Raw genomic sequence first — 13,638 nt, 5'->3', positions numbered from 1 at the left:
TCACCAAAAGCTGGCGTAGAAAGAAGCATTCATGTTGATTGGGGTGAACGGTGTAGAGTCTTCCTATCGTGGTATCTTTGAAGATGGTAGGTTGGCCGTCGACTGACTTACCCTGTTTTCGACGTTCAAATACTTTATTTTTAGTATTCCACGTGTAATACGAAGGCACTTCAGTATACAGCAGTTTTTTGCAAAAGAATCGTATTTGCAAAGCGAAAAAAAGCTGTTAATTTTGTATACGGTGGATTCAGGGCTCTTTGTTGCACGTTGGTTTCCAAGAAATAAACACGTTGACCATTCTGTAAATGTACCGCTAAGTGAACAACAGCTGGACTACGTTCATGTATCGGAAATGAAAGAATTCGCCAAACAGCTTCATTACTGCTTATGTATCTTCCAGCCTGATATTGTACGATTTCGTCGAAATCTTTGATTTCGGGCTGCAAGCCAAAAACTGCCATGTCACTGCCTTTGTTTACGTATTTACATATGTATTTGATTGCCTTTACGGAGTTCCAGTATTCAACGTTTATGTTTGCATTAAATGTCTTTGATAATAATGGGGAATATGGAACAACCCACTGGTTATCTACTTCGATGGTGGTACCGTTACGCTTCTTTATTATTGCTGTTTTACCGCCATCTTCAGTAGATCTTCTTCTATATTGTGGGTAACCATCATTGCCAGTAATTGTGTTGGATACTAAAAGTCGAGGATATTGCTTTGTGTACCTTCCTTTGGCCATGCATGGTGAATTTTCGTTCAATGCACCGCAAGGTCCATGTATCATATTTTTTACAATAATATCATGTAACCCCTTATCGACATTTTTATCAGGTATTTCAGCGGAAATCACATCATCAATTTCGTTCGAAGTAATTTTTTTATGTAGCCAGATTAGTATATGTGCGTGTGGCAAACCTCGTTTTTGCCATTCCACTGAGTACATCCAGCATCGCACTGACCCAAACACTTAAAGTTTTACTATGTAGTTTATCAGTGATTTCAACTTTTGCCGGAAGACACGGGCCGTAATGTCATGCCTATGAACCGCCGATTGTCCTTGAAGTAAAAGCTGCAGTATCTCGTCCCAAGATTGATTACATGTAAATGTAATAAATAAATCTGGACGACCATAGAGACGAACATACGCAATAGCATCTTGAGCATATTCATGCATATGACGGGGACTGCCAGCATATGACGAAGGTAAAATTGTTAGTCTTCCAACGTTTGTGGTATTACCGTCATTTATAACTGCATCTCGCAAATGAATGTATTGTTCAGAGCGGAGCTTGGTCTGATTCAGGCGGATATATAGCAAACGTTCTGATTCAATTTTAGCATACATATCAACGACAAATTGGTGAAACAATTCACGGCATTTTAAAATATAATTTTCTTCATCCTGCCGAATCATTACTCTATAGGAATAATAATGCATTGCACTGCATTTCTTATTCATTTCTTTGTTAGTGGCTGGATTCATCAATTTAATATTAAAGTGATAGCCGTCGGCTCCATCCCAAAAAATGATAGGATATTGTAGGGCATCGTAGCATCGATGAGTTTCAGCAATTCTTAACAACTGAGCGTTTCGCTTATGAAGAATAATATCTCGAGGTAAAAACTGATCACCGACCATAACGATTGACACTTCGTCGATAGTTGGAGCATTGTATCTACGCACATGTTTGCCAGGAGGCGTTTTGTCAGCAGAAATAACAATTTTATGCGTATCAGTAGGCATCAAATCGATGGCTGTTTTGAACAGACGCACTAAATTATTATTTTCGTGGAAAAGATGTTGCAATTGGGGAACGATTGTCCTTTCAACATTGGGAGAAATTTCGCAACGTGCATTCAATTCAGAATTTCTATCACTGATGAAGTACAATTATAAAAATTTATGATTCTCGCCTGAAAATGGTAGAAGGGACCCTGCTCTATGATAAATTTGCCCTTTTACTTTGAAAGTAGACATAAATTGATTTGGATTTTCGATTTGGGCTCCAAACGACGTCATTTGGAAACATGAGTTGTATTTTCTGATTTGTGACAAAAAACGCTTAGAATCTGACGTAGTTCCAGTAAGGAAAGTCTTCAATGGCTCTGGTGGTGCAGCCAATAGAGGAAGTTTAACTTTTCCTGAGGCGCAACACATTCCCTTTGTTTCACCATTGAATTTCAAGGCCTTGCAATAGGGACAAATTTTAGACACTGTCCCGATTTGAACACATCTACTCAAGCTATAATCATCGACTGGGCTGTACCTGAATTCCAGGCGATAATTTTCAGGTTGCTCTGATTCATCGGCACGCATTCTTTTCTTACTTTCTCTATCAGCAGCAAGCCTGATTTCTTGCTGTTCTTGTGCTTCCTCGGCACGCTTTCTTTTCTTACTTTCTCTATCAGCAGCAAGCCTGATTTCTTGCTGTTTTTTTGATTCCTCGGCACGCCTTCTTTTTTCACTTTCTCTTTTAGCAGCAAGTCTGCTTTCGCGTTGCTCTGGTAGTTCCTCGGCACGCTTTCTGTTCTTTCTTTCTCTATCAGCCTCAAGCCTGTTTCCTTGCTGTTCTTTTGATTCCTCGGCACGCTTTCTTTTCTGACTTTCTCTATCAGCAGCAAGTTTTTTGGCATAGACTCTTTGAGCATCTTCATCGGCTTTTGCCATTGTAAGTTCATCAGTCATTTTAAACTTAAACATTAATAGATTTCTACGTGAACATATATGTCTTAAATATCTTTAATGACGTCACCGTCATAGCAAAAATGACGACAACTAACTTCATGACGTCAGTCGACACAGAAACATGACGTCACCTGACAGACACACAGACAGACAACTTATTTTTTTATATTTAGACTAGCTGTTGGGGTGGCGCTTCGCGCCACCCCAACACCTAGTTGGTGGGGCGCTTCGCGCCCCCTCAAGCCCCCCCTCGCACGTAAGTCGTTACGCGCCATATTAGTTACGCGCCATATTAGTTACGCGCCATTGTAGTTGTGTCCCTGTGTCCCACCTGTGAATATAGATAGATTTATATATGTGTTTCAAACTACGTAAAAATTGCGAATATACAACATTCTTGGCTTTCCCATTGTCTGTCCATATACAAAGCCGTATGTACTAATAATGACGTCATATGCAAACGCTCTTTTTACAAACAAACAAACATGCATACACACAACTCGTTTTTATATAGGTAGATAGATAGATAGATACAATACAAATTAACTACGTAAAACTTGTGAATATACAACAGTCTTCGCTGTCCCATTGTCTGTGCGTATAAATAGATTGTCAGGTTTACCGACCCTCAAAGATGCAACATACAATTGTACATTGGTAAAGCAATCTGTATTAAGATCTATACCGCATTTTTCTAGTGATTGCCCTTGAGCTTTGTTGATGGTGGTTTCAAATGCTAATCGAATTGGGAATTGCAATCTTTTAAATTGAAAAAGCAGATCCGTTGGAATCATGGGAATGCGAGGAATAAGAACAGCCTCACCCTCATAAGGCCCTGTCAAGATTGTGGCATCTATTAGGTTTTCCATTGTTTTTTTTTTACGGCAAGTCGCGTGCCATTGCAAAGCTTTGGTGGGTTGATATTTCTTAAAAGTATTATTGGTACGCCTATTTTTAGTTGTAGCAGGTGTGGTGGACACCCTGAAGGATCTATGGAATTTAAAAATTCAGATGGATAATTAACCGCTTCATTTGGTTCCGAAATACAAATTAACTGCGTAAAACTTGCGAATATACAACATTCTTCGCTGTCCAATTCTCGCTGCATATAAATAGATTGTCAGGTTTACCGACCCTCGAACATGCAACGTACAATTGTCCATGGGAAAAACAATCAGTATTAAGATCAATACCACATTTTTCTAATGATTGACCTTGAGCTTTGTTAATGGTGATTGCAAATGCTAATCGAATTGGGAATTGCAATCTTTTAAATTGAAAAGGCAGATCTGTTGGAATCATGGGAATGCGAGGAATAAGAACAGCCTCACCCTCAAAAGGCCCTGTCAGGATTGTGGCCTCTATTAGGTTTTCCATTGTTTTTTTTTACGGCAAGTCGAGTGCCATTGCAAAGCTTTGGTGGGTTTATATTTCTTAAAAGTATTATTGGTACGCCTATTTTTAGTTGTAACACGTGTGGTGGAAACCCTAAAAGATCTATGGAATTTAAAAATTCAGATGGATAATTAACCGCTTCATTTGGTTCCAAAACTGTGTCGACTGACCTGTAAAGGACTGCCTGGTCTTGAATCTTGGTCAAAACAATATTGTTGATTTCGTGGACGTCTATATTTTTGGGTGCGAGAATCGCTCTTTCACTTAGCCATTTATTATTTTTATAATTTTTTAGAATATTCGGAAATACTTTTTCAATCAATTCATTTTTGGACTTCACTAAATTACAGAAATCAGCAGGTAGTTGTATACGTCCTGAAATTGAGTCTACTGGGAGCTTTCCGTTTCCCATTGCCAGCAATTGATCTGAAAATGTTTGACCAGAGTCATCGTTTTGCAATCGGACACGCATATTTGTAGTTAATTTTAATGTTTTTACGTGTGCCCATAAATTATAATTTTTCAGGCAAGCATTCATTTCGTCTGCAGGAGTTGATCTAGGTATTATAGGTAATGTTTGCCTGAAATCTCCCGCAAGCAATATTAAGGTGCTGCCAAAGGGTTTCGACTTCCCTCGCAAATCTTTCAAGCATTGATCCAGAGCCTCGAGCGATTTTTTGTGTGCCATTGTGCACTCATCCCAAATAATAAGTTTGCATTGCTGCAATACTTTACCCATCCCAGATGATTTGGAAATATTGCACGTGGGAGTTTCTGTAGAATGCAAGTTCAGAGGCAATTTCAAAGCGGAATGAGCAGTTCTTCCACCAGGCAGCAATGTTGCGGCTATTCCGGACGACGCAATTGCCAACGCTATATCATTTTTAGATCGAATTGATGCCAGAATCAGTTTTATCACAAACGTTTTACCAGTACCTCCTGGCGCATCCAAAAAGAAAATTTCTCCAACGTTGTTATCGACACAATGCATTATCGTATCATAAATGTCTTTTTGTTCCGACGTTAACTTGGAAATGTTATTTTGTACATACGACAATAGATCACTCGTACTGTAACTTTGTTCACGATCCAATTCTACACATCTCGAAACAGCAGCGATACGGTTAGGTGAAGGCATTCCCAAACCCTGAAGAGGTTTGTTTGCCATACTTATGCACAAATCTTCTATAACAACTAAAGTGTAGTTATAAATTTCTGATGTAAAATCAAAAGTCATGTCTGACGTCTCTAACTGTTTTCGATGAAGTATATCTTCGGACATTTTTGACTTATATTTTTCCCATAAATCTGTAGGAGCTGATGGAGAGCAAGCTGTTAAAATGATGCCAAACAATGCACGAATTTGACTTGGGGTTGACGTTTCGCACGCGTCATTGATGCAGTTATCCCAGTGTTGGTCATTCTCCAATAAATTCAGAGCTTGGCATGCACTACGGTAAGTGTCATGTATAGTACCATTTACAGTCCTCACATACTCAAAGGATGTCGGACCGGGTACATTCACCAAAAGCAGGCGTAGAAAGAAGCATTCATGTTGATTGGGGTGAACGGTGTAGAGTCTTCCTATCGTGGTATCTTTGAAGATGGTAGGTTGGCCGTCGACTGACTTACCCTGTTTTCGACGTTCAAATACTTTATTTTTAGTATTCCACGTGTAATACGAAGGCACTTCAGTATACAGCAGTTTTTTTTGCAAAAGAATCATTTTTGCAAAGCGAAAAAAAAGCTGTTAATGTTGTATCCGGTGGATTCAGGACTCTTTGTTGCACGTTGGTTTCCGTGAAATAAACACGTTGACCATTCTGTAAATGTACCGCTAAGTGAACAACAGCTGGACTACGTTCATGTATCGGAAATGAAAGAATTCGCCAAACAGCTTCATTACTGCTTATGTATCTTCCAGCCTGATATTCTACGATTTCATCGAAATCTTTGATTTCGGACTGCAAGCCAAAAACTGCCATGTCACTGCCTTTGTTGACGTATTTACATATGTATTTGATTGCCTTTACGGAATTACAGTATTCAACGTTTATGTGTGCATTAAATGTTTTTGATAATAAAGGGGAATATGGAACAACCCACTGGTTATCTACTTCGATGGTGGTACCGTTACGCTTCTTTATTATTGCTGTTTTACCACCATCTTCAGTAGATCTTCTTCTATATTGTGGGTAACCATCATTGCCAGTAATTGTTTTGGGTACTAAAAGTCGAGGATATTGCTTTGTGCACCTTCCTTTGGCCATGCATGGCGAATTTTCGTTCAGTGCACCGCAAGGTCCATGTATCATATTTTTTACAATAATATCATGTAACCCCTTATCGACATTTTTATCAGGTATTTCAGCGGAAATCACATCATCAATTTCGTTTGAAGTAATTTTTTTATGTAGCCAGATTAGTATATGTGCGTGTGGCAAACCTCGTTTTTGCCATTCCACTGAGTACATCCAGCATCGCACTGACCCAAACACTTCATGTTTTACAAGGTAGTTTATCAGTGATTTCAACTTTTGCCGGAAGACACGTGCCGTAATGTCATGCCTATGAACCGCCGATTGTCCTTGAAGTAAAAGCTGCAGTATCTCGTCCCAAGATTGATTACATGTAAATGTAATAAATAAATCTGGACGACCATAGAGACGAACATACGCAATAGCATCTTGAGCATATTCATGCATATGACGGGGACTTCCAGCATATGACGAAGGTAAAATTGTTAATCTTCCAACGTTTGTGGTATTACCGTCATTTATAACTGCATCTCGCAAATGAATGTATTGTTCAGAGCGGAGCTTGGTCTGATTCAGGCGGATATATAGCAAACGTTCTGATTCAATTTTAGCATACATTTCCACGACAAATTGGTGAAACAATTCACGGCATTTTAAAATATAATTTTCTTCATCCTGCCGAATCATTAGTCTATAGGAATAATAATGCATTGCACTGCATTTCTTATTCATTTCTTTGTTAGTGGCTGGATTCATCAATTTAATATTAAAGTGATAGCCGTCGGCTCCATCCCAAAAAATGATAGGATATTGTAGGGCATCGTAGCATCGATGAGTTTCAGCAATTCTTAACAACTGAGCGTTTCGCTTATGTAGAATAATATCTCGAGGTAAAAACTGATCACCGACCATAACGATTGCCACTTCGTCGATAGTCGGAGCATTGTATCTACGCACATGTTGGCCAGGAGGCGTTTTGTCAGCGGAAATAACAATTTTATGAGTATCAGTAGGCATCAAATCGATGGCTGTTTTGAACAGACGCACTAACTTATTATTTTCGTGGAAAAGATGTTGCAATTGGGAAACGATTGTCCTTTCAACGTTGGGAGAAATTTCGCAACGTGCATTCAATTCAGAATTTCTATCACTGATGAAGTACAATTGTAAAAATTTATGATTCTCGCCTGAGAATGGTAGAAGGGACCCTGCTTTATGATAAATTTGCCCTTTTACTTTGAAAGTAGACATAAATTGATCTGGATTTTCGATTTGGGCTCCAAACGACGTCATTTGGAAACATGAGTTGTATTGTCTGATTTTTGACAAAAAACGCTTAGATTCTGACGTATTTCCAGTAAGGAAAGTCTTCAATGGCTCTGGTGGTGCAGCCAATAGAGGAAGTTTAACTTTTCCTGAGGCGCAACACATTCCCATTGTTTCACCATTGAATTTCAAGGCCTTGCAATAGGGACAAATTTTAGACATTGTCCCGATTTGAACACATCTACTCAAGCTATAATCATCGACTGGGTTGTACCTGAATGCCAGGCGATAACTTTCAGATTGCTCTGATTCCTCGGCACGCTTTCTTTTCTTACTTTCTCTATCAGCCTCAAGCCTGTTTCCCTGCTGTTCTTTTGATTCCTCGGCACGCCTTCTTTTTTTACTTTCTCTTTCAGAAGCAAGTCTGGTTTCGCGTTGCTCTGGTAGTTCCTCGACACGCCTTCGTTGACGTAAATTGCACATTCTTAATCTGGCCATTTCTCTTTGAACCGCAAGCCTGGTTTTGCTTTTTGGTAACATTCTACCTTTTTCAATGTTTTTCAATTTTTCAGTGTTCATTCTAACATTGATGTTAGAAAAAAATTTTACGTACCAAGCATGCAAACACTCGACAATTTATAATAAAACTCAAAATTATAAATATCTGTTATAAGGTTTTCGAATTACTTTAATCTATTGTCAAAATATATAGAAATATTTATGCAATTACCAGTTTCTACATTTTTAGTTTCAGTTTGCTTTTCAGTTTAGTTTCATTTTTATATATATTTAAGATATAATCTAGCGTAACGGACAGACAACTTATTTTTATATATATAGATAGAAGATAGATTTTTATATATATAGATACAGTTTCTTCTTTAGTTTTTTTTCTTTTTTAGTTTTTTCTTTTTTTAGTTTCTTCTTTTTATTGATTTGTTTTCTTCAATTTCTCAATGTTCATTCTAACATTGACACTTGGAAAAATCTTTACGTGCCAAGCATGCTAAAGCTCCAACAATTTAAATTAAACCTCAAATTTGGGGTATCTGTTTTAAGGTTTTCGAATTACTTTAATCTATTGTCAAAATATATTGAAATATTTGTGCAATTCCCAGTTTTTTTTTAGTTTTTTTCTTTTTTTAGTTTTTAGCTTTTTTAGTTTTTTTTTAGTTTTTTATCTTTTTTATTTTTTTACGTTTTTTCTTTTTAGGTTTTTTCTTTTTTTAATTTTTTTAATTTTTAATTTTTTTTTTTTAGTTTTTTCTCTTAGTTTTTTTTTAGTTTTTTTAAGGTTTTCGAATTACTTTAATCTATTGTCAAAATATATTGAAATATTTGTGCAATTCCCAGTTTTTTTTTAGTTTTTTCTTTTTTTAGTTTTTAGCTTTTTTAGTTTTTTATTTTTTATTTTTTTATTTTTTTACGTTTTTTCTTTTTAGGTTTTTTCTTTTTTTAATTTTTTTAATTTTTAATTTTTTTTTTTAGTTTTTTCTCTTAGTTTTTTTTTTAGTTTTTTACCATTTTTCTTTTTCGAATTACTTTTATCTATTGTCAAAATATTTCGAAATATTTATGCAATTTCCAGTTTTTACATTCTAATTTGTTTTCTTTTATATATATAGAAGATATAATCTAGCGTAACGGACAGACAACTTATTTATATATATATAGATATAAGCTTTCATTTTAATACATGACGGCATATTCAATATGAAGTCTTATTCAATATAAATATTTGCGGCTCAGAGAAAAAGTACCACTTATATTGTGGCTCAAAGAGAAATTATCCTATAATATCATCAAAAAGGGAACACCAGGAGGAGAAACCAGAGCAACGCAAAACCAAGCTTGCGGCTCAAAGAGAAAGGGCCAAATTAGGAATGTCCAATTTACGTCAACGAAGGCGTGTCGAGGAACCACCAGAGCAACGCAAAACCAGGCTTTCTGCTGTCAGAAATAGTAAAAAAGAAGGCGTGTCGAGGAATCACCAGAGCAACGCAAAACCAGGGTTGCGGCTTTACGTCAACAAAGGCGTTTCCTAGATTGAAACCTGCGGACGAAATGAATGCTTCAGTCGACACAGTTATGGAATCAAATGAAGCGGTTAACTATCCATCATAATTTTAAATTCGCTGGATCTCCCATGGTTTCCACCACATGTGCTACAACTAAAAAAAGGTGTAACAATAATCATGTTGAGAAATAGTAACCCACCAAAGCTTCGCAACGGCATGCGACTTACCGTAAAAAAAACAAAGGAAAACGTAATAGAGACAACAATCTTGACCGCGCCTTCTGATGGTGAGACTGTTCTTATTCATTGCTTAATGATTGCTCAAGGTAAATCATTAGAAAATGCGGTATAGATCTTAATATGGATTGTTTTTCCCATGGACAATTATGAGTTGCATGTCCAAGAGTCGGTAATCCGGACAATCTGTCTATACACACAGACAATGGGTCTGCGAATAATGCTGTATATCCACAAGTTTTACAGAATTAAAAATTAGCACCTTAAATGCATGTTGCTTTAGGGAGGGGGGTTTAGGCGTGCGGCTCAGAGATAAATTACCAGAGGAAAGCGTGTCGATGTATTACAAGAGCAACGCGAAACCAGGCTTGCGGCTGAACGAGAAAGTAAAAATTCGCTGGATCTCCCAGGGTTTCGACCACACGTGCTACAACTAAAAATAGGCATAACAATAATCATGTTACGAAATATTAACCCACCAAAGTTTTGCAACGGCACGCGACTTGCCGTAAAAAAAACAATGGAAAACGTAATAGAGGCAACAATCTTTACAGGACCTTCCAAGGGTGAGGCTGTTCTTATTCCTTGCATTCCCATGATTCTAACGGATCTGCCCTTTCAATCACCATCAACAAAGCGCAAGGGCAATCATTAGAAAGGTTCGGTATAGATCTTAATACGGATTTTTTTTTTCCATGGACAATTATATGTTGTATACTCAAGAGTCGGTGAACCGGAAAATCTATTTATATGCACAGACAATGGGACTGCGAAGAATCCACAAGTCTGACGCAGTTAAAAATTAGCATCTTGCATACGTGTTGCTTTAGCGGGTGGGTTTAAGCTTGCGGCTCAGAGAGGAATTACCAAAAGAAAGCGTGTCGATGTATTACAATAGCAACGCGAAACCAGGCTTGCGGCTGAAAGAGGAATTAAAAAACTAATGCGTGTCGAGTAATTACCAGAGTATATCAGAGGAATTACCAGTTGTAGATCCGCAAGTTTTACGCAGTTAAAAATTAGCACCCAGCAAACGAGTTGCTGGGACATGTTGCGGAAAAAAAACAACTAAAAAATAAAGAAGAAAAATAAAATAAAAAAGAAGTTAAACTAAAAAAGGGTAATCATCTAAAAAAACTAAAAAGAAAAAAAAAACACTAAAAAACTAGAAAAACTAAAAATTATAAAAAAATATATAAGAGAATTTTTTTAAAGAATTAAAGTTAAAAAACCAGGGATTACGAGAATTCAAAAACCTTAAAAAAGAAAACCAAAACTTTGAAGCTTAGTAGATATTATTGTTTGAAATTGGACTTGTTTTAATAATCAAATATCTTTGAAAAAACTGTAATATGAAAATACAGCAAACTCTCTGCGGTTAGAAAACAAGGGACAATGAGGATCAAAATATAGAAGGCTGCCGCGTGCCGGGCTGGGGCCTGGCGGCGAAGCCGCCGGGACCCAGCTAGTATACTATAAACATTTGTTTTCTATATTTATAACATTGAAAATATGCTACAGCTATATAAAATCTTCAATTGCTGATATTTCCATGATTTAATACGATTATTTATGAAATATTCTGTTGATTTTCCAATCATCTTGATTATTGCACGGATCTATTTTGATTTTTCGTCGATGTTCTGAATAACTAAAGCATACTATTCAAAATACACATAGTTATCAATAAAACAAAATGACACAATAGACATTAAATCTTCTACAGTAAGGGGAAGGTGCAGTACCTAAGCCCTGTATGGAGAAATTCTTGTTAGTTTAAAATTTGACTTGAGTATTCAATTAAATTTTTCATTCGTTTTAATATTAACTTATTCATCTACGTCAGTATAGGCAACCGACCCCCCCCCCCCCCGAAAATTCTCCCATGGAAAATCCCAAAAATTCCCCCGCATATTCTCCTGGATGGAACATTCCTCCATACACAAAATTGAGCAATCATAGAGAGAGTACAAAATAAGATACCTCAAGATTTCGATCAGATGTCCTAAGGCATAACAAAAGAACCAGATATACTAATAGGCTCTGGGATGGGGGATTTTTGGTCGCTAATTACTTAAAACTTTCAAAAAGGGCTAAAACTCTGAGTTTCCGTGCCCCTGGGGATGATGCCTCCCCCCAGGGAGGCCTCCCCCCCTTACATGCCCTCCACAATCCCTCGCTCTTTACGCTAAAGTTTGACTCTTTGCCACAATTCTGCTTTTTAAAACAATTAAAAGCTTTAGCGTAAAGAGCGAGGGATTGCGGAGGGGACAACCCATTTCATATACGGAGTAATTTCTGTCCGTTTTAAGTTTTAATGTCGCTCCTTACTTTAAGTTTAAAAAACTAGTTTTTTTATATAATTGTATGTCAAAGCGTATGGTAAAATGTTACTTGGTTTTGAAATATGCTTCAAACTAGCTTTTCTATAAAATCTCAATTGGTGACAAAGTAAAACAAGTTCAAGCTGTGGTAGCTGAATTAACAAACAATACAAAACTAAACTTATTCCTTACTCCCAGTCTTAAAAAAATATTAAGATTTATAGCGGTCCTAAAAAAGACATTTAAAATTTATTTTCTCTGACAGACCAAAACACACACGAGGCCAACCAAAGCACACCCTGCGGAGGCAGTATGATCAGGACCTGAAAGAGGCTAACATTTCCCTCACTCCACAATGGGGAAGATATCATTGCAGTCGCACTGCTTCGTGATGAATGGAGAGGCTTTATTGACGCCCTATGTGCCACTGATGGCTCAGGAGGATCTAAGGTCCAAGGTCTCTGATAGACTTGAAACCTACAGCTTAAGATGACATGGCCGAGAAGATCTCAATGAAGACAAAGCATTTCAAGCTAGCTTTTATTCCTGAGTGACACCTGAAACTAGGCTAAAAATCGGGTCAGCAATCATGCTTCATGATTCTTGCTGATCCAATTAGCTCATGCTTACAGGGAACGTAGACAGGGGCAAAGGGACCTCTATAAAGAAAAACACTACTGAAAATAATTTGTCGTAACGATTTGTGACACCAAAAATAAGCAAAATTCGTTTTATCCTAAGAGGAGAAAATATTTTGAAGAGATGGTTGTTAGATTCAATTTGGTTGTTTTTTTAGTTGTTCCGCCTAAATTTCAGGTTATCCACACAGAGCCAAGGGACAAAGAGCTATGTTAGGACATAAAATGAACAGAAATAATGCCATATGACAATTCAAACTTTAACGAACATACATTGCTTAAAAGCGAATAAAAGAAGCCAAAAACCGTAAGGAAATTGAATTGAATAATTATACCAAACATATTTTGCTGGTACTACCATGGGTGAACGGATGAAACCTAAAAGGAACAGAAATTAAAATGAATAATCAAATTCAAAACAAACAGAAATTGCCAAAAATAAGGGCGGGACGACACCCCCCCCCCCAGCTGCTGAAGTATCAGGGCGTCATATGAGCTTTGCTGAAATTAAATTAAATTTTAAAAATTCTCACTTTTATCATTATAATTCAAAAATACGAAAAGTTGTTATGTCTTCCAAGAATCTAAGGCGTTATATTTTTTTAACAATCAATCAATCAGACGATCATTATATGGATATGAAGTAAATTGTTATCAAACTTTTCTCCCTTTAAACAATCCCTTTAAAATCTATGTGAAACTAAAATTGTCATGCCATTTACTTATTTCTCAACTCAAATTTTTCTTTGCTAAAAGCTTCTGATGAGAAACGTAAAAGCTAACAAAACTTGCATTTTTACAATCAGCCTA

General features: G+C 36.9%; 1 protein-coding gene across 3 annotated transcripts in view; it reads right to left on the bottom strand.

Moving 5' to 3' along the window:
- The window catches only part of LOC136029161 (glutamate receptor 4-like), a 93,351-nt gene that overhangs the window by 62,559 nt on the left and 17,154 nt on the right, over window positions 1–13,638 (bottom strand). The window lies entirely within an intron of this gene.

This window comes from Artemia franciscana, chromosome 7 (assembly GCF_032884065.1).
Source record: "Artemia franciscana chromosome 7, ASM3288406v1, whole genome shotgun sequence".
Classification (NCBI taxonomy): domain Eukaryota; kingdom Metazoa; phylum Arthropoda; class Branchiopoda; order Anostraca; family Artemiidae; genus Artemia; species Artemia franciscana.
Note: the sequence above shows the minus strand (reverse complement) of the source record. Positions and strands in the feature narration are given on the sequence as shown.